The sequence below is a fragment of the Antechinus flavipes genome, chromosome 2 (assembly GCF_016432865.1).
Source record: "Antechinus flavipes isolate AdamAnt ecotype Samford, QLD, Australia chromosome 2, AdamAnt_v2, whole genome shotgun sequence".
Classification (NCBI taxonomy): Eukaryota; Metazoa; Chordata; class Mammalia; order Dasyuromorphia; family Dasyuridae; genus Antechinus; species Antechinus flavipes.
Genome location: NC_067399.1, coordinates 451,483,348 through 451,506,158, shown reverse-complemented (window position 1 = coordinate 451,506,158; position 22,811 = coordinate 451,483,348). Strand labels below are relative to the sequence as shown.

Genomic DNA, 22,811 nt, shown 5'->3' with positions numbered 1-22,811 from the left:
GCTTTTGACAACCATAGGTCACCTCTGAGCTATGATGAAGCATCAGAAGAATATTATGATGTAGCAGAGAAAACAGAAATAAAAGAGCTGAATAGCTCTGCCTTCTTTTTCTCTCTTCCTTTATATTCTCATCTCTTACAAGTCTTATCTTTTTTTTTTCTGATCATAAAATCTTTTTCTTTTCCCCAGCATTGCTACTAAAGAGCAATTTTTTTTTTGAAAACTGAAACTTCCTTTATTCAATGTGTCTAGTTTATCTTTGGCTTTTTTTTTTTTCTTTTTTCCAAGTATATGCAAGGATAGCTTTCAACATTCCCTTTGCAAAACATTGTGTTCTAAATTTTTCTTCCTCTCTTTTCCATCCCCTTCTCAAGACAGCAAATAATCTGATATAGGTTAAACATGTGCAATTCTTCTAAACATATTTCTGTTTGTTGTGATACACAAGAAAAATCAAACCAAAAGAAAAAACCATAAAAACAAAGCAAACTACAATAACAACAAAAAAGCGAAAATACCATGCTGTGATACACATTAAATGCCCATAGTCATCTTTCTGGATGCAAATGGCTCTTTGCATCACAAGTCTATTGAAATTGCCTTTCATTCAGCATCAGTTCATGTAAGTCTTTCCAGGCTTTTCTGAAATCACTTTGTAAATCATTTTTTACAGAACAATAATATTCCATTACATTCACATACCATACCTTATTCAGCCATTACTCAAATGATGGTTATCCCCTCAATTTCCAGTTCCTTGCAGTAAAAAGCCCTTTAAAAAATTTCCCTTGACATTTATAACTAGTTTCAGCTTATTGTGGACATCAATGTTCCTGATACTGTTTTTATAATATCATACCACAAGAATATAGGCTTTCTTTCTGCATAAAGCAGGATCAATTAACATCAAACATTTATTAAGTGCCTACTATTTGCCAGGCACGGTGCTCAGCTCTTGAGATACTAAGAAAGGCAAAAATCAGTTTCTGCTCTCAAAGAGCCACTAGCCTAATCAGGGAGTCAATAGGTAAACAAATATGTAGAAACAAGGTATATAGAAAATAAATATAAAATAATCCACAGAAGAAATGCAATAGAATTAAGGTGGATTTGGAAAGGCTTCCTTTAGGAGATGGGAGGGGTTTTTAGCAAGGACTTGAAGGAAGCTGTGGAAATTAGAAGATGAAGATGGGTTGGGAGAGCATTCCAGGTATGGGGGATAGCAAGTGGAGATGCCCTATGGAGTGTCTACAGAAACATTTGATTGAGCCTGTGCAGGTTGAAACAAATTTTTTTCACCAACAGGATTGCATCCAGGCATTAGGCCAATAAAAGGCCAAACAACCCTGTAGAATTCATATTTATCCTCTTCTAACTACGTAAGTCAGTGTGGCAGGACAAATTAACAGTCACTTTTCTGAAGGAATTTCTGAGAGAAGCATCTAAGTTGTGAAAATGGAAGCCATTAGCTGGATTAGCTTTCCACTAGAACCTTCATTAGAGACAGACAATTTCTCCTGCAAGATGAATATCTGGCAATTTGCCAAAATATATCCATCAAGCAGGGAACTGGGGGCTTAGGCCACCCTCCAACTTCCATTAATGTGAGCATTTTATTTCATTTTTTAAAGATGCTTTGAGATGCAATTTCTTTGATAGTTCCTTATTTAGTAATCATTTATTTAGAAGCATTTTTTTCCAATCTCCTTTAACCCTCTTTTCAGTGACATTGAATTGTCATTATAGTTGCTTTAAAAAAAAGTCAATAGCACTGCTCTCATCTTTTGCCATAAAGGTCTATTATTTTCTATATCCCACCAGACTTTTAGACTTCAAAGTAACATTGAACATATCATATAATCATGGCATATCCGAGATAGAGGGAACTTAGAATACAGAACTTGGATGTAACAGAGGAAAGGGACCTTAGGGCACACAGTATTGAATGTCAACACTGGAAGGGATTCTAGAGATCCTCTAGCCTACGCCAACTTTTTCATAAGTGGGGAAACTGAGGCCTAGAGAGACAGCCAAAGTCATGCAGCAAGTTGGTAACAGAGGAATAAAATTCAGAGGTCCTAATTCCTACCTTTTGGGGGCAGCTAAGTAAATAGATCACCAGATCTGGAGTCAGGAAGACCTGAGTTCAAATGCAGCCTTAGATTTTTAGTAGCTGTATAGACTTTGGATAAGTCACTTATCCAGTTTTCTCACCTGTAAAATGAGTTGAAGAGGAAATCACAAAGGAAATCCAATATCTTCTCCAAGAAAACCCCCCAAAAGGTAATAAAGAGTGAAATATGACTGAAAAATAACAAATTTCAGCTTTAAAGGAGTCTTTGAAGGCTTTGTAGAGAAAATGGAATATTAAAAAAAAGAGATCTTAATGGCTTAGTCTTTGTTCTTCCACTCCCTGAGACCATATGTGGCAAAAAGAGAAGTAGACATTGGAACATTCGGGTAGTGGCCTCCCTTGGGATCAAGTAATTGTCACAAAAATGTAAGCCTGAGCTTAATAATCAGTTGTTGATGTGGATACCCTTCATCTTGGGAATGGCTGAAGGAATTGTGGTATGGCTATAATGGAATGTTACATAAGAGATGATGAATTTGAGAAATTCAGAGAAAAAATATTTCTCTGAACTAATGATGGGTGAAGTAAGTACAATTTGAAAAGTGACATATATATGTACAGGTTAAAACAATGAAAATGGAAGGACAAAACTCAATGTTGATTCCAGAAAAGTATTGGGATGTATCTTCTTCATTTTGTTTGAGAAATGTAGGCTTATAGGTCTGAAACGTTGCATATGGTATTAGAAAGATCTATCTCAGCTGCTTTAAGTGAACTCTTGCTATATTTTTGTTACAAGAGAAAGAGGGAGAGGGACAGGAAAGAATAGATTGTGCCTTACAAAAATATATCAAGTTTGGGGTGTGTGGAAGATCTCTTGTTTCAAAATCTCTCTCTCATATCTAAAATTTCACTCTTAGGGATTAAATCTCTTTAATACTGACCTGCAAATTCTCTCAAGTAGAAATAATACTGTGAAGCAGGTTATCAGCAATTAACACCTTGGATTGACTTGAATCTATCACTTTTCTATCTCTGTCTTTCTCTCTTTGGCAAGCCTTAGAGAGTGAGACACAAGTGATAAGAATCTGAGCCCCCAGGGAGGTTTGCAAGTCTCGGGGCCAGAGTGTATTGGAGATACTGGGAAGTTAGGTAAGAGGACAAGGACCTTAACTCCCCCTTCCCTCACCCCCAGACAAAAGGGCGATGGAGGAAGGGCAATGTGGACACAGTGGGAGATAATATAGCGAAGTGATTATAAATTATATTTTTAATTTATTAAATTAAATTATAGTATATATATAAATTAGTATAAATTTTATACTATATATTCCTGGAGTCAGGAATTAGTATAAATTAGTATAAATTAGAAGATAAAGTCATTTTTCCTCTCTGGGACTCAGTTTCCTTTTGTAAAATGAAGGGGTTAGTCAGATGACCTTCAAGGTCCTTTCAAATTCTCAATCCATAATCCCATTATTTTCTGCCAGTTATTATAGAATATAGGTCAAGTCTTTTCATCTCTTTGTTTCCTCACAAGTAAAAATGGAGAGTCAGATACAATTGAAACTATTGAATAAAAAGGCAACAATAACTAGTATCCACTGAGCAACTGTGAGGAAAGTACTAACACTAGAAGTGCGAATTACTCTCTTGACATTTCTACATCCTGTTACAGTTTAAAACATTTGTCTCATTTTCATTGATATGTTTTCTTTTTAAATTGTATTCATTTCCAAATATGCCCCTCCCTCTTTTTCATCTAGCCTCTTTGTCAGCTTCTGATATGAATGGTGTAAAAGCAGTGAGGTGAGCCTGGAGTCAAGAAGACTACTTGAGTTTAAATCCAGCTTCAGACACTTGCTAGCTGGGCAAGTGATCCTGGGCAAGTCAGTTAGCCTTGTTTGCCTCAGTTTCTTATTTGTAAAATGAGCTGAAGAAGGAAATAGCAAGCTACTCCAGTATCTTAGCCAAGAAAACCCCAACTGGAGTGAGAAGGGTTAGATACAACTGAACAATATGCCTGGTACATTCTGAAGATCTGTCTTAAAATAAAACAAAAATTCATCATGTTTTAAAGTTCACAAAGCACTTTCTTCACAACAATTTTTCACTGTAAGGTAGGCAGTGATATAGTGGAAAGGGACCACGAAGAGTGGGACTCCCAGGAAAGCTGCATCCTTTGTGATTTTTGGCTAAGTCCCTACATTTTTCTAGCCCTAGCCCTCAATTTCCTCTGTAAAATGAGGTACTGAGTAAACATTTCAAAGGTCTCTTCACCTCTAAGAGTTTATATTATGTTCTAAACTCTTTCCAGCTCTGACACTTAGGATTTTATAAAAAATTTAATAATTTAATTTTTTATTAAAGCTTTTTATTTTCAAAACATATGCACAGGTAATTTTCAACCTTTGCAAAACCTTGTGTTCCAATTTTTCTCTCTCCCTCCCCCTATCCCCTTCCCTAAATTGCAAGTAATCCAATATATGTTAAACATGTGCAAGCTTTCATTTTATTTCCACAATTATCATGCCGCAGAAGAAAAATTAGATCAACAAGGGGAAAAAATGAGAAAGAAAACAAAATGTAAGCAAATAACAATAAAAAGAGTGAAAATACTATGTTGTGATCCACACTCAGTCCCCACAGTCCTCTCTCTGGGTACAGATGGCTCTCATTTCTCCCAACACTAGTTCGTTGGAAGTGGCCTGAATTACCTCATTATTGAAAAGAGCCATCACAGTCGATCATTACATAATCTTTTTGTTATTGTGTACAATTTTCTCTTGGTTCTTCTCACTTCATTCAGCATCAGTTCATGTAAGTCTCTCCAGGCCTCTATGAAATCATTCTGCTGATCGTTTCTTACAGAACAATAATATTCCATAATATTCATATACCATAACTTATTCAGTCATTCTCCAACTGATGGGCATCCACTCAGTTTCCCGTTTCTTGCCACTATAAAAAGAGCTGCCACAAAGATTTTTGCTCTTATGGGTCCTTTTCCCTTTTTAATGATTCTCTTTAGAGTACAGGCCTAGAGAGATATTGTGGATCAAAAGGTATGCACAGTTTGATAGCCCTTTGGGCATAGTTCCAAATTTCTCTCCAAAATGGATGGTTCAGTTTACAACTCCACCAACTATGTATTAGTGTCCCAGTTTTTCCACATCCCTTCTAAGATTCATCATTATCTTTTCCTGTCATTTTAACCAATCTGAGAGGTGTCTAACAACAACAATAATAATCTCTGACACATATATATGTATGTATGTATATATATCACTTTAAGATTTGTACTTTTCATAGATTATACGTGAAAGTACTATGTAGACTCCTAAGAGAAAGGAAAAGACAAATTTGTAAGAAGTAATAAAACCAGCACAGCTACTTGGTGCAGTTGATAAAGCACCAGCCTTGAAGTCAGGATGACTTGAGTTCAAATCTGCTCTCAGACACTTAACACCTCCTAGCTGTGTGACTCTGGGCAAGTCACTTAACCCCAATTGCCTCAAAAAAAAAAAAAAGGCAATAAGACCCCTCAAAGGGTTGGAATTGAAAGGATTCTCTGTAGACAATAAAGAGCTCTGGAATTGAAGTTAGGAGATCTGGGTTTTGGTCTAAGCTTTGTTATAACTCTCTGTAGGAATTTTGCCATTTTGAATCTGTTTCCTCCTGTGTAAAATAGGAATAATTTTAGTTTTCCTAGCTCACAGAGTTATATAGTTGTGATCAAATGAATTGATGTATGCAAATCATTTTATTATTTTGACATTACCGTACTTGAGAAAGCAAGCAAAACCAAACATTTATTTGTAAATCACTTCATTTTTGGAGTGATTTACGATTTTTCTTTTAAAAAACATTTAATTTATAGATCTGATTTCTCTCTCCCTTCCCTTCCTCTCCCCCTCCCCCAAACACTGAGAAAGCAAAAAAGCAAACCTTCGTTTGCATATCACTTCTGAAAACAGAAACGTGAGTTTTCATTAAATTTAACCCTTAGCTTTACAGAAGTGGGAAAGACGTCCAGAGAGAGCAAGATTCCTGGCCGAGGTCACGCAGCACGCTCATGGCCCGGCAAGAACAAGTACCACTTTATGCCCATTTCATCCCTGTGCAACTAACTCCTAGCGCTGGCTGGTGGGGGTGGTTCGGAGGGCTTCTCCGAGAAATCAACGCAGTGAGGGGAGAGGAAGAGGAGGGGGAGAAGAGAATAGAGAAAGGAAGGGGGAGAGAAGGAAGAATGGGAGGAAAAAGAAGAGAAGGGAGAGGAGGGAGAAGAAAAAGGGAAGGGGGAGAAGATTATTTTCCCCAAGCCATGGGTGGGGAAACCAAGGCCCAGACTACGGAGCTGAACCCCACTCCGCGAACGCAACCTTGTCCACAGCCGGCGACTAATAAAGTTGGTTGAAATAGCAGCGGGAGCCTGTAACTCGTTGCTAAGGAAATGGGCCGAGGAGACGGGTTGCTAAGGAAGTGCGCCTCTGCCGTCTCTCCCCATCCGGGGCAGCGGGGAATGGCTGAGCCCAGCGACCGGCCGCCGCCGCTGCCACCGCAGCAGCTTGGTCCGGCTCCGGCCCCTGGCTTCGGCCTCAGGTGAGTCAATCCCCTGGAATCCTCTCCTTGGCTCCACGGCCTCGGTTTGTCTTCTTCCTGACCGGGTGCTGGTTCCGCTGCCCCGAGGAACCTCCCTCAGGGCGGAGGAGCGGGAGGAGGCGCGGAGCATCCATCCCAAAGGAGACCTCCGGGTCCTGCTTGCCCCCGAGGCGGGGAAAAGCCTATCAAGACCCTCCCGTGACGGAGGATCCTGCCCGAAGCCGGCTCGATGTCGGAGGCCAGGGGCTCGGAGCCAGAGCTGTCCTGGCAGGGAGGGTAGGGCCAGGAGGGCCCTGCCGGGGAGCCGGAGCAGGGTGGGAGAGGCTGGGGCAGAGAGGGAGCTGTCCAGTCGAGGATGGATGCCAAAGTGTGTGTGTGTGTGTGTGTGTGTGTGTGTGTGTGTGTGTGTGAGGGGGGTGAGGGTGGGGGCTATCACTTGCCTGGTCATAATGGTGGGATCGGGACAGAAAACACTTTAAGGTCCCTTAGCTGATGTGGGACATTGGCTTCCCCGAAACGTTCAGGAGAGGAGAAAATGCAGTCACGTGGTGAGAGTCCTGGCTAGAAGAAGGTTTGGCGGGGTTCTGGATTTGGTTCTGTTTCTACCAGCTTTCTGACCTTGGGAGCCTTGGTTTTTCCATCTACAAAACAGGGATAACAATTCCATGTTTACAGGATAAACAGTTGATGTAACAGCACATATAAATGCAAGGAGTTATTGCAAAGAAGATACTGCAGAGGCAGGGACTAGTATTGGTAATGATATATCCTCACTGCAGAGAAGGGTAATACTTTGTGGCAAGAAGCCAGATGGGTAACCATCTTGAATTGGTTAGCATTTTAACTGGTTTTGTTCCTTAGATTTAATTCGTTACTGATGCACCCTCAATATGTCTGAATGTGAATTGGAATCAGTAGCACATAGCCCTTTTGTAAAGTATCCTGTGGTAAAACATATACTATGTTTGGATTGAAAGAATTAAATTTGAAACCTATCTCTAACATACTAATTATATGACATTATGACATATATATATATGCATATACACATATATAGTAACTGTATGACATTAGACAAGTGATTCATTTTCTCAGCATCATTTCTCATTTTTAAAATGGAGATAATACTATGCTGATTATGTTATATACCTTATTAAGCTATTATCAGGAAAGCACTTATTAAACCTTAAAAGTGTTATAGAAATAGATTTTAGTGGTCATTAGAAGACTTGGATTGTACATTAGGCCCTCCTACTAATTACCCATATTTAAAAATTAAAAGTGTATTCTTACTTTCAAACTTTCCTTGTAATCATGATAACTGACATTTATATAGCATTTTAAGGTCTGCAAAATGTTTTACAGGCACTATCTCATTTGATCTTCACAGCAACTCTACAAAGTAAGTATTATTCCTATCTTATCGATGAGAAAAGACTCAAAAGTTAATGAGTCATATGGCTAGTAAGGGTCAAAAGCAGAATTCAGATTCAAGTCTTTTGATTACAAGTCCAGTATTCTTTCCATTATATTGTATTGCTTCCTTGGAAAAGGTTCTTCTTTCTGCATTTCAGTTTCCCTACTTGCAAAATTATAAATGTAATGGTTTTCCTGAAATCACCTAATGTGATTATATATTAGGGGAATAATGTCTATTTAGGTAGCAGCTCATGTGAAAAACAAATAAACATTAGGGTTTGAGGTGGATTGCAATTGAAATGTAAATCAAAAAGTATGATATATTAGTCAAAAAACCTAATTTGATTTTGGGCTGTAGTAACAGAAGTATAATAGTGGCCCAGAATAAAGGATGATAGAGACATTGTCAAATATCAAACTAGTTCTGAAATAGAAAGTAAGTTTCTTGAGAGCAGTGACTATCATTATTCATCTTTGTATTCCTTCTGCCCTATACATGCCTGGGTCAGAACAATGTTTAATATTTGTTGAACTGGAATATTGTGTTTGAGTCTATGTGAGGTCTAGAGAAAGATGACCAGCAAAATGGAGAAGAAAAGTATCTTAAAATGATATAATATGAGGAATGTTTAGGAATCTGGAGATAATGAACTTGGAGAAGGGAACATTTAAGGAACACACATTACTCTCCAATTCTATGAAGGACTGTCATATGAAAGAGCAATCAAATTTATTATGTTTTAAATAGATTATGCAAATTTAGTGTTGGGTTTCTTTGGATAATTAATCAGATGGACATTAAAGATGTAGGTTTTTTAAACTGACAGCATCATCGGAATCCTTTGTAAACTATTTTAAATTTTCCTTCTGCCATTTTTGCCAACAAAGTTGAAAACAAAGATCATCAAATGTTAAAAGAAAAGATTTAATATGCTTGCTCTCACAGAATTATTATTAGCAGGTAGAATTTATGGGAAGGCAGATTTGGTTTTAATAAAAAGAAGATCTTCCTAACAATTAGAGCTGACCAACAGTGGAATAGCCTATCTTGGGAAATAGAACTCATTGCAGGAGATATCCAAGGAGAGCCTAATTCACTTCAGACTAGAGATGTTTTAGAAAGTATTCATGCTTCACAAGGGAGTAATACTAGATGACCTCTCTGGTCTCTTTAAATTCTGGGATTCAATGAAATATTGTTCCTCTTAATTTATAATGAGAAAATTTTGAATTAGACTGAGAATGGGGTAAAATCTTCTATATGGAGTCTAAGGAGGAAATGCTAGTCCCCACTATTGAGTGCCCTACTATTCCGTGGGGAGGCAGAGTTTTCTTTAAGTTACAGTTGGAGTCATTGCTTTGACCCTGGATTTTTGGCATCATGAATATTAAAAGGAAACTGCCAGATCTGAGAGAGAGAGAAAGAGAAAAGAGATGAATCACTGGTGACACAAACAGCCAATCTTTTCTTGCCAAAATAGCTCTATTCTAGTCTTCCCAATAGTATTTCTAAGGTTTCATAGTTTTTGTCTTGGGAATTCCCTGAAAAGTTGTTGTGGTCAGCCAAAATTCCTAGAAGATCCTTTAAGAAGTCTGCTCTTTCTAGCCATAACCTCAGATCATTTTAGCATAGTTTATAGATGTAATTGTATATAGCATGTACTATATGTGGCCAAAGTCCTTTCTCTTTCTTTGATAATTCACTTCAAATGCTTATTTTGAAAAATTACATTTTAAATAAGTTAATAAAAAACTATTTGGGGTATATGTGGGGGAATTCTTTAGAATTTCTGGTAAAGGTAGAGTGGTGGTAGGCTTGAGGGAATAGGACATCCATTTTGATACAGGGCCAACTATTTCTAGTTTGATGCTCTGAAATGCTGATGAATTATCACTACCATCAATACCGAAAAACCCCAATCATTGTAGACCCAGGCCTTAATATGCTGGGTTTCTTAACCTTGGCCTGTAAAATTGTTTTCAAAACATTTTAACAATTAGATTTTAAAATAATTCATTTTCTTTGTGATCTCCATATTTCATTTATGCATCTATAAATATTATTATTAAAAGGGTGTCTATAGTGTTTCACCAGACTGCCAAAAGGGTCCAAGACAGAAAATTTGGTTAAGAACTCCTGTTAGATAATAATACTTCATGATCTGATGTAGACCAAAAAAGTTTATCATTCATGTTATATACCTTATCAAAGCTATTATCAGGAAAGCATCTATTAAACCTTAAGTGTTTTCTAGAAATAGATTAGTTCCATCAACACTTGTGTTTGGTGGTCATTGGAAGACTTGGATTGTACATTAGGCCCTCCCATTAATTACCCACTTATATCAGAGATATAGCTTATTGCTTTTCTAGCTTGGTAAGACCTTTTAGAACTTGTGTTCTGTTGGCATAATGACCTTTGAGAAATTATGGGTCAATTCCTGTACACAGTGAGTCACTGGAGGGAGTTTTTATTGGAAAAAAGTTCTCTTTTACAGGGAATTTTGATAGCACTGGAAGGGACCTTAGAGATTTAATGTAGCCCTTCTCATTTTATGGATGATCACAGTGACACTCAGAGGGAAATTGAATTGCCAGGGTTACATAGCTAAATAAATCATAGAGCCAAGGATCCAAGGCTTCTGACTCCAAGTCTAATATTCTTTCTGTTGTCAGCTCCATGAGGGAAGGGATTATATCTTACCTAAATTTTGTATCCATAAAGAGCTTAGCACTGTGTCCTGAACATTTGTTGACAATAAATCACTGTTATTTGAGTTTTTGAAAGAATATACTGTTTTCCTTTCTTGGAGGTATAAGATTTTTGTTGTTGAATTGTGTTGTGAAAGACCCTTCTGACCTCCACTATCTCCTGAAGGGTGTCCAAATTCATGTTCATTGCTTCCATGACATTATGTATCTATGTCACCTCTACAGTCTCCTTTTCTTTTCCTTTTGCCTTCAATCTTTTCCGGTATCAGGGCCTTTTCCTAGCGAGTTTTGTCTTATAATGTGGCCAAAATATTTAAGCTTCAGCTTCAATGTTTGTCCTTTCAGTGAATAGTCAGAGTTAATAAATGCTGTAATAAGTACTATTATATAAATTACTCATAATTTTTTTTTTGGTTGGGGTGATATATGTTATTTCAATATTGTAACATCAAAACTAAACTACCAAAGCTTTATCACTATCAATGGCTGATTGTCACTATCAAGGCTGAATGTGCAATTGTAAGCAAATTATTTGATCTCTTAGTCCCTCAGTTTTTCCTATTCCCTAAGGGGTTATTACTTTGGATCTTGACCTATATGCCATATGTTTACAGAATGTTTCCATCTCTTTCATTTAAAAATATTTTATTTTAAATATGAGCTTTATTGATACCTTTTGTCTCTTCATTGAAGTCATTTCCTATCCCATACTGGGATCTTTGTTGTGACGTAGAAAAACAAGCAAAGACAGGTACACAGACCATGGCTTGACAATATAGACAAAATTCTGGTCCCATGGTCCCTTATTACCCTTCCTTGAGGCAGAAAGCATTTTTAATTGTCTTTTTTCTAGGACCTTTGCTGACAACCTTTTTATTTTATTGATGAAGAAATTTTCTTCATTTTTCTTTCTTCCCAGACTTTCTTGGGTGGGGCTAAGAAAGCATATTTTCTTGGCAGTTAGAATGTGTTCTAATCAGCTTAGCTCATCTCTAGTGCACATCTGCACTGCTGCTTGAAATTTGTTTTTTTTTTTTAAGCCTCCCACTCTGATTGCAATACTTAATCTGTCTTTACTTTGTTAGACCAATTTGGAACAAGTTAATGATAGTGTTCTGTATTTAGTCATGTACTTGTTGGCTTATTTATTTTAAGTGATTCGGTGGTATTAGACAATGGATGTGGAAGGAAGACTTGGAGGGAGAGAATTTGGAACTGAAAATAAAGTAAAATTGAATTTTAAAAAATTTAAAAACTCAAAACAAGGAAAAAAAAAGGTTATGATTTGTCTTTCACACAGAAAGAAGAAAGTCTTTTCTTGTGGTATGGATGAAATTTGTATTGGAACACTGGTTTTTAAATGACAGATGTTAAATAATATATTGGACTGAAAGAGATTCATGGTAGTTGGAGACTCAGTTATAACTAACAGGTAGTGCTTTAAGAGTGTGGAGAGCTTTATAGCTCTAATTTCATTTGATTCTCACATTACACCTTTGAGATACTATAGGTAAGAGGTATTATCTTCATTTTGTAGATAGGAAAATTGAGGCTCAGAGATGTTCAAGATCAGAGCAGTCTAGTAAATTGAGGAATCAGAATTAGACCTAAGGATATTGACGTGGGAATATTAGACAGTAGGATACTAGTTTTGATGGGCTTCATTTCAGGGAATTTAAAAAAAAGCTATTTTGCTCCCATTTGAGATATATCTTGAAATGATAAAATGCCAATTTATCATAATCTTGCATATGGATGTATCTGTATATATGTATGTGCATGTGTATATATATACACACATATATACAAATATATATGTATATGTGAAAATTCTATACTATCTTTTTTTAGGGGCACTAATTTATTGAAATATAAAGCAACTAGCTTTGGTAAACAATTTCTCTTTAAGAAAACTTGTTTAATATGTTAATAATATCATGTTTTAAATTATATTGGTTTACATTTGTGTAATGATTTATGGCATACAAATACTTTGGGGTACCATAACAAGTGAGAAGGCAGAATTTGGAAAAAAATTGTGTATGTTTAATTTGGGATTTTAGGATTATCCTTATTACAGAGGTATCTTGATATAGTAAAGCAATGTGTACTGAGAATGAGAAGATCTGATTTTTTAAGTTTAGTTTTAACCCTGTTGTTGACAAAATGCAATTTGGGACAACAGGGTTAAAACTAAACTAAAAAATGCAATTTGGGACAAGTTATTTAATGTCTGTGGATCTTTTTCTTTTATTACTGTAGGGAAATTGCCTTGGAGTAGATGATCTCAAATGTCTTTTCAAGCTAATATTTTGTGTTCTGTTTTCTAACATAGCTCTAACATTGTTTTCTAAACATTCCGTGTTCTATACTCTTTTCCACCTTTGACATTCTGTGATTCAGATGATCATTTATTATTCATTATATATTTGAATGCCAACTGTGTGCAGAGCGCTATATAAATACAGATTTAGATGCTGCTCCAGAACCAATTGATTTGTAATCTAAATAAAATGAAGTAGCTTTGGTCAGAGAAGAATTTTTGTTAAGAAGGTAAATTATTTACTTTTTCATTCCTTCCCAGAGTTGGTGTATTAGAAGGAGTAACATCTGTCATTGCTTTCTCAGTGCAGTTGATCAGTAGAGGGAGTGAGAGCCTGAGCCTATACCAGTTCTGAATCAGAGGTTTTCTCTAGCCTTTCATTTTTTATGAATGTACAGTATTTCAGAAGTAGATATAAAAGTTTCTTTTTGTTTCCATATAAATGCTTTCATTGTTTGCTTGTTCATTTAATCAAAATGAAGTGAGCTATTTGAATGCAGGGCAGGTGCTTAGCTAGTTATATTTTTGTTTATGACCTTTAGAAGTTTCTTTCAGAAGAAATATCCTGCCTTCCCAAGTTCTGCTTACTTAAGCTCAAATACTATTGATTGTATTGGGGACTAATGTTCTATATATTCTAAGGATCCTTCTTGCTCAAATATTCAATGTTCTAAGGAAGGAGAATCTGATTTGATTCCTCTCTGTAATACTATTTATTCAATATTCATTTAATACACATTTACCAAGCCACCCACTCTTTATAGACACTGTGTTTGCCTCTGAGAAGATACAAAGACATGGCTTTTATCTTTAAAGAAATTTCCCTCCCCCCAATATGTCAAGCTTGGTTTAAAACTTGGAAATTATGGTTTTATTACTTGTCTGGGAGGTCTGCCATCCCACAATCATTTTGGAGTTGCAATCACCAGATTGTTGTTTACAAGATTTCACAAAATTTATGTTAGAATTTTAGAGATAAAAGGAGGCCTTCGTTACCATTTAAACTAGCCTTCTAGTGTTATACTTGGGGAAACTGAGCCACATATGTGGAATGATTTGGTCAAGGTCATGCTGAATTAATGATTCAGGAGTATAAGGCAGATATCTTGTTTCTCTGACAACTGTTTTTTTCCTTTATACCACACTCTTTTTTTCCCCAAAAGTTTTCATATAGCAGTCATACACATGTAAATCAAAATGATTCACGTTTTACTTTATATTGAGAATTTCTTGACAAATCTTAAACTCATTAGCAATTACAGTGTACATAGAAGCAGGACTAGGAATTGTTCAAGTTCAGCACAAGCATAACAAACATGAAGGAAAAACCCAAGATATTTAGGAACAATTAAAGTATGTTGTGAAAATATAATAATGATGTTGGTGATCCAATGACTAGAATAGAAACAAGAACTTCCCTTGAGAATCTCCCTTGTGAGGCCTAGAAAGAGCTGCCTTGGGTCTTATTAATAGGTAGTTGCTTTATCTTTAAACCCAAATGTTGCAATAATTTTTAGATTGTATTCATTAAATATCTTGTAACCTAAGATTTAAGCTAAATTTCAGAAAGGAGAAATTGGGAAAATTAGTTAGCAGGGTATTGCCATAGTCTAACAATATTCCTAGAGGAGGTAATCTTAATCTAGTGATATGAACTAATTTAAAAATTTTTAAATAGAATTTAATAATTTTGATGAATTTTAAATAAGCTTTTGATAACTTTTATTTTAATTCTGTATTTTCATTATGATTTATTTTCTTTGTAATCTTATATATTTTATTATGCCTTTAAAAGTATTTTCCTGAGAAGGGATCTATAGGTTTTTTGAGACTATCATTGCGGTCTCTGACAAAAAAAAAGATCAAGAACCCCTGATCTGATGTATTATATTAATTTGTAAAACAGAATATTTGAATGTGACTGAGTTTAAAATGTTTACATATTTCCAACTGATTTTGTTAGCTTACATGCTGAACAAGAGCAAAAGTTGAAGCTGGGAAAACTTTTTTTTTCCTTACCTTGATCTTACACACTTTGAATATGGATGTTAGCATCAAAATGATTGAAGTTCCAATGGGCAAGTAATTTAGACAGAGGGTGATAACTGTTGGGAGTGGTTTTTGTTTTCTTTACTTCCTGGGATTAGTATAAAACCTTTTTAAAGATTTATCACAGAGTAATTAATTTGACCTAATAGAAGAAAGAGGAATGTCAGAAACTAAGAGAGAGAAAACATCAGGATACCTTTTTAGGAAATCCATCCTTTGAGAAAGTAATGGCAGGAAATTATTTGCTGATCTTGAAATATATCAGTATAGGACTAATTTAGTCTTACTCAGCGATTCTAAAAAAGAATTGAATTTGTGACTGACTTCAGAGTTGAGACTATTCAGGGAGCTATGTACACTGGGAATTCTTTCATGCTTATTAATCAGGCATCATGTGTCCCAATGTGTCAGTATAACCTAAAATGCTTCAGTGTATGTAGACCCAATACCCTACAGGGTTATTCCTGAGAATTGTCACAAAACCTGAGTTTGAATGATAGCTTTGTCACTTATTATTCATGTAGGATCATAGATCAGCAGCTTCAACATGCTTGGGATTATCTAGTCTAACCAACATTATTTTCCCTGTAATCTTAGAGGAGAGAAAATTGAATCCCAGGAAGGTTATGAATTGGCGAAGGTTAAAAAGAAGTAAGTACTGAAAGTGGGATTTGAATCTACTTCCGCTGATTTTAGACCTTACCACTGTATTATACTGCCTCTCTCATGGGAACTTGGGATAAAGAGTAATTTGCTTCCTTGTGTTTCTGTTTTCTCAGCAGCAAAGTGGATATGATAATGTTTAACATTACCTGTCTCTGTGAATGCATATCTAAAAGAACTTATATAAATTTTAGTTATACTTAAACTACCTTAGAGTTTGAAAGGATCACAAGGATAATAGATATAAATAAAACTCATTGTAACCATAAAGTAGTATGGGAATCTGAATTACTGATAGTAACAACTTTTTCATAGCTTTTTTATTTTACTTTAAAAAAATTAATGTGCATTAATTTTTTCTCTCTCCTTGACTTTTGAAAAAATAAATAATATGACAAATATGCATGGTTGAACAAAACAAATTCCCACATTGGCCATGTTCAAATCTGGATCTTGTCATTTGTAAAGATTCAAGATCTTTCAAAGTAGTTTATTTTTATATTGTATAAATTGTTCTACTGGTTCTGTCACTTCACTTAGTATCAGTTCATACAAGCCTTCCCAGGTTTCTATGAAATCATCTCATTCATCATTTCTAATAATATTTCAATATATTCATTCCATAATTTGTGTAGCCATTCACCAATTGATGAGCAGCTTTTAAATTTCTATTTCCTTGCCACTACACAAAGAGTTGCTGTAAATATTTTTATAAACATGAATCCTTTTCCTCTTTTCTTTGATCTCTTTGGAGGATTCAATCCTGGCAGTGATATCATTATTATCAACGGGTCACCCTTTATTCTCTCACACTCATCCCTCATATCCAATTTGCTGCCAAGTCATATAAATTCTATCTTCATAACATCTGTGGTATATATCTCTTTCTCTGTTTTGATACTGCTACCATCCTCGTACAGTTTCTCATTACCTCATACTTGGATTATTATAATCGCCTTTTGGCTGGTCATCCTGTCTCGTTATCTCCCACTTCCATCTGTCTCATACTCAGCTGTTAAATTGAGCTTCCTAAAATATAGGTCTAGCCATGTCATCCTCCATTCATTAAACTTCCATGGCTCCCTCTCACCTTTTAGATCAATAAAGTTGACATAGAACTTTGATTGTTCAAAGCCCTTTATAACTTGATTCCTTCTTATGTTACCAGTCTTCTTATTTCCTATATTTTGTTTACTTTCTGATAGTAGTATGAGACCTTTTAAAGATTTGGCCCACTGTAATTAAACCTAATAGAAAAAACAAGAATGTCATAAAGGGAGAGAAAACATCAGGACATTTTTTAAGAAAACCTATCCTTTGAGTGTAACCAAGAGAAAGTAGTGCCAGGAAGTTGTTTGTTAATCTTGAAATAGGTCAGTAGTTTAGGACTGATTCAGATTTACTTAGTGATTCTAGAAAAGAATTGAGTTTGTGACTGACTTCAGAGTTGAGACTACATTTCTCCTTTCCCTCAGTGTACTCTTTGATCAATGACACTGGACTCCTTGCTGTTCTTGCACAAGATATTCCATTTCTCAACTCCTCACATTTTTTACTGATTGTTCATTATGCCTGAAGTCCTCTTTCTTCTCATCTTCCTCACCTTCAGATTTTGGCTAAAATCTGACCTTGCTCCCTTTTAGTACTATTGGCTTTCCTCTGCTAATCATATTATAAATCATAGCATTTATCCAGCATATTATCTTTTTATATGTAATTGTTTGCCTGTTGATTCCACTACTAGACTGTGAACTTCTTGCAAACAGACATTTTACGCCCTTTCATTGTATCCCTTGCCAATGTCTGGCACATAGTAAGAGCTTTAAATGCTTGTTGACATTGTTGATATGGTGGGTACAAAGAGGCACCTCAGAGTTACTCTTAATTTCTTTGTTAGTAGTGATTTGGGGTACTTTTTCATTGGGCTATTGATAGTTTGGATTTCTTTCTTTGAAAAGGACTCTACATATCTTTTGACATTTCTCAATTGGGGAATAGCTCATTTTTTATAAATGTGAATCAGTTCCTTACATATTTTCGAAGTGAGATTTTTATTAGAGAAACTTGCCACAAAAATTTTCCCCCCTCGTTAACCATTTTCTTTTAATTTTGCATACATTGATTTTTTTTCCTACAAATAAAAATTGTTCTTTCATCCTCTGTGATGAAAGGTACATTCTCGTCTCTTCTTAAAGTGAAAGTTTGGTCATATAGTGGTCAGTTTTAGTTTCTGTTCTTTCATTTTTCATATTGCTATTGATAGCTTTAATTCTTCCTTTGAAAATGACCTCTTCATATCCTTTGATCATTTGTTAAGTGGAAATTGGATCTTCTTATAAATTTGAATCAGTTCCTCTTATATCCTGGAAATGAGAACTATTCATAATAATTTTCCATTAAAGTCCTTCTCTGATACCTTGTTGTGGTATGGAGGCAGACTGATTCTCAGAGTTGCTGATTCTCTGACTAGTTCTATTTTCATTAGGACTATGTGCAGAGGACTATGTTTGGCACTACGAGAGATACAAAGTTTAGATAAAATATGCTTTTTGGCCTCATAGAGCATATGGCTTACTAGAGGTTAAAGACATCAACCAAAATAACTATATATTTGTAACGAGATAACTATATTAGAGAATTCAAAAACAAAATGTTATGTAAGGTCCCAGAAAGGAAGTCATTATTGATTAGGGAGGAGCATTTGGAGTAGACTTTCTTTGTCCTTCCAGTTTTGCCCTTTTAGGGAAGGTGTCATAATCTGTTCCTGTATATCTGATGCCTCATTGGCCAGCCTTCAGATTTCCTTTGTAACTAGCATCAAAGACAGAAGAATGAGAGCTAACCTTTTTCCTATAAAACATATTACACTTGTCTGCTCTAGTGAGCTGCTGTGTTTACAGAGAAGAAAAACAATCGTTACTCTTCTTCCCTTTTCTCTTCTTACTTGAAGACCATCACATTTAAGTCTTGGTGAATTATACCCATGTGTATTCTTCCCTCTGCTTCTTTATGTCTCTAGGTGTTTTGTTTTAAATCTTGGGCTTTCACTTATGTGAATTAGAATATGCCATAATAACAGCCTATTTCTTATTTTTTAATAGCATTTTATTTTTACAAATACTTGAAAAGATAGTCACCAACATTCACCCTGTGTTCCAAGTTTTCTCACTCTCCCTTCCCTCCCCTCCTTTCCCCTTCACTTCCCTTCTCTTCTTCAAAGAGCAAGCAATCCCATACAGGTTAAACATGTAACACCCTATTTCTTATGCGTGATCAGGCAGACTGATTTTTTTGTGTGTGTGAATTTTCCTTTTTGTTTATAGATTGCTGGAATGGACTGATAGTACAGGGTTCCAAAACAGATACTTAATGCCTGTATTACTTTGAGCAAGTAACCTTTCTGATCTTATTTTTTTCATCTGCAAATGAAAGAGTTAAACTAAATATTTACTAAGGGGCCCTTCCAAATTTGAATACCATGTTCCTTTGGTTGAGTGTATGTGATCTGGGGATCAACTTTAGTTAGAAAGAGGTATACCAAGGGAAGGATGTGATTAACTTATGTCCGAAGATCATGAATGAATGAATAAAAAAGCATTTATTAAGGATTTACTATGTGCTCTACTAAGTGCTATGGATACAAATAGAAAATTAACCTACTTCATGACAGATATAATGGACTAATATGCAGAAAGAGAAGCTTTTTTTGGATGTGGCCAATATGGAAATTTTACTTGGCTATACTTACTTGTTATAAAAGTTGTTTGTTTTGTTTTGTTTCCACCAGGGACTGGGGCTGGTGGGAAGGAGAAAAAAAATAATGCTTTATAATTGAATATAATCCTTAAAAAAAAGTAAGACTATTTTTGCTCCTGAGGGATTAATATTCTAATGAGGTGTTAATACATATAAACATAATAGCTGTAAGTCGGGTGAAAGACTCCCATGGTTCTCAGGCACAGGGGCAAAACAGATAGCAATGTAATGTAGCTTCTTTAATGTCATTTCTACTAAATCATATCCATTTCTTTTTTTATAGCTTTTTATTTACAAGATATATGCATGGGTTTTTGGTCCACCTGCATTTTTTATTTCCTTCACTGTTTCTAAGTCCGATTCTTTTTGTACAGCAAAATAATTGTATGAACATGTATACATATATTGTATTTAACTTATACTTCACCATATTTAACATGTATTGGTCAACCTGCCATCTGGGGGAGGGGGTAGGGGGGAAGGAGGGGAAAAATTGGAACAAAAGATTTTGCAATTGTCAGTGCTGAAAAATTACCCATGCATATATCTTGTAAATAAAAAGCTATTTAAAAAAAGATATATGCATGGGTAATTTATACATGGGTCTTTAATTACTAAGTTTCATTTCCATTTTATAATGCATGATTCCTAAAAGCCATAGGACCAATACATATTAAATATGTTAAAGTATATGTCAAATACAATAAATCATATCCATTTCTGATGTATTATGTGACAGTGCACAAAACCTTGGTGGCAAAAACTTTTTGGGGAGTTCAGTAATATTGGTTATTTGATGAGGCAGGGGGCTCCAGCATCTATCTGTAGAAGCAGTTTCTAGGCTGAATTTCCACAAGAGTTGTTTTCTGGGTTGATAGTTGTAGGGTTTGGAAGGCAGACCAGTATTGGGGTCAGGGGCTTCCATCCTGAAGTTCCTGTACTTACATTCCCATTGATAGCAGCTAGTCAACAGTTGGTGTTGTGGAGGAAAGTAAGTCCCTTTTCCACAGTAATTGTTTCCTTTGATGATGGCCATGCGCCATCACATATTTGAAAGGGCGAGTAGTTTTGGAGACATTGTTATTTCCAAGATTTTGGGGTTTAGGGAGCCTGAGCTTTTCCATTTGAGTCTGAGGTGATGATGGCAATTTAGTTTATCTGTCATGTGCTCCCTGGTATGTTTTCCTTCTCATTCTTGGATGCCTTGCTTCTTCCAAGATCTTCACCATGTAGAGGAATTGTAATATACTTTGTTCAAAGGATGTGGACATAATCATAGATTTATGAAGCATAGTAATATTATTATATTTCAAAGATTTCATTGTTATGGGGGGTATAGATTTGCCATAACCAAAATACTTCTCTTTTTCTCCTCTTCCTCCTTACCACTGATGTATATTGTCTTTAAATTTTACAAAAAAATTTATATTTTAACTCAAATTCTTTCTAGCTTGGTAGAATCTATTTATTAGAATCTGTGCTCTGATGACATTTGAGAAACTAAAGGCTTCTTTGCCTCAGTTGACATGAGAAGGTCTTTAATGGAAGATTAATGATGAGGATAAATAAGGTAGATGGTAGAATATTGTGTTTCAATATTATGAGGATAAATAAGGGAGCTGGTAAAATATTGTGTTTCAATATTTGGAGAGCTTTTAAAAATCTGCTTGTAATAGCTGCTGGTTTCATTAGAAATTAGATAAAAGTTGAATAAAAGTTTGACCAGATAAGGGTTTTTTAAGATGCTTGATTCTGCAGAAGAATTATTATGTCTCTTTCTTCTTTCTTTTTTTAGCTCATTTGTTTCCATGATATAGTCTTTGGCCTCACAGCTGACTCAGAAGACTGAGTTAGAAAGATTATGGCTGTGTTGACTCTGAAAAGGTATAAATGGATAGAGAATTTTAAAAATTCCTATGGCTTTAGGAAACATGCATTATAAAATGGAAACGAAACTTAGCAATTAAAGAAGACATTTTAAGAGTCTGGTTTTTTTTTTTTTAATTTCCAAGTACACTATTTATTTATTTATTTTCTGGTTAAACATGTACATTCATTTTTAAAAAAATACATTTCTCTTTTTTAATTTTAATTTTTAAAATCATATTTCATTAAGAATCATGTTGGGAGAGAAAAACCAAAATAAAAGGGAAAAACCACAAGAAAAAAAAAAGAAGATGAAAAAGTGAACATAGCATGTGTTGATTTACACATCAGTATTCCACAGTTTTCTCTTTGGATACTGATGATGTTTTTCCATCCAAAGTTTATTGGGATTGTCTTGGACGAAGTGTACCTTCTAAACTAATGTCAAATAATGAATGAGCACAAGTAGAGAGGCTTCTTGTTAGTTGGGTGATCTTATGGTAGGTCATTTCTTTTTTTTTTAAATAGCTTTTTAATTTCAAAATACATGTAAAGATAGTTTTCAACATTTATCCTTGCAAAATCTTGAGTTCCAGTTTTTTTCCTTTCCTTCTCCTCACCCCCCTTTCTCTCGGACAGCAAGTAATCCAATATAGGATTAAACATGTGCCATTCTTATAAACATATTTCTTATAAACACATTTATCATGTTGCACAAGAAAATTTAGCTCAAAAAGGAAAAAATGAGAAAAAACTGGCAAACAACAAAAAAGATGAAAATACTATGTTGTGATCAAATTCAGTCCCCAAAGTCCTCTTTCTGGATGCCTATGGCTCTCTCCATCAAGTCTGTTGGAATTGGTCTGAATCATGTCATTGTTGAAAAGAGCCAAATCCATCACAGTTGATCATCACATAATCTCGATGTTGCTATGTCCAATGTTCTTTTGGTTCTTACTTTGCTCAGCATGCAAGTTCTCTCCAGGCGTGTCTGAAATCATTCTGCTCATCTTTTCTTATAAAACAATAATATACCATTACATTCATTTATCATAACTTATTTAGCATTACCTTACTGATGGGCATCCACTCAGTTTCCAGTTCCTTGCCACTACAAAAAGGGCTGCTACATGTGGGCCCTTTTCCCTTTTTTATGATCTTTTTAGGATACAGACTTTGTAGAAAAACTGTTGAATCAAAGGATATGCATAGTTTAATGGTTCTTTGGGCAAAGTTTTAGGCAGGTCATTTCATTGTTCTCAGCCTTGGTTTTCTTATCTCCAACATGAAGGGCTTGGAATATATGATTTCTAAGATCCTTCTTGGCTCCCAAATTCCATGAAAAGA

General features: G+C 35.3%; 1 protein-coding gene across 2 annotated transcripts in view; it reads left to right on the top strand.

The window, feature by feature from the left end:
- Positions 1-6,560: 6,560 nt before the first annotated feature.
- KIF3B (kinesin family member 3B) overlaps positions 6,561-22,811 on the top strand; it is a 33,348-nt gene continuing 17,097 nt past the window's right edge. Inside the window, exons 1-2 of one of the 2 annotated variants that reach the window (XM_051979385.1) lie at positions 6,569-6,676; positions 8,042-8,078. The gene's annotated coding sequence lies outside the window, so the exon portion shown is untranslated. Of the gene's footprint in view, positions 6,677-8,041; positions 8,079-22,811 lie in introns of both variants that reach the window. The other variant, XM_051979384.1, reaches the window with a different exon arrangement.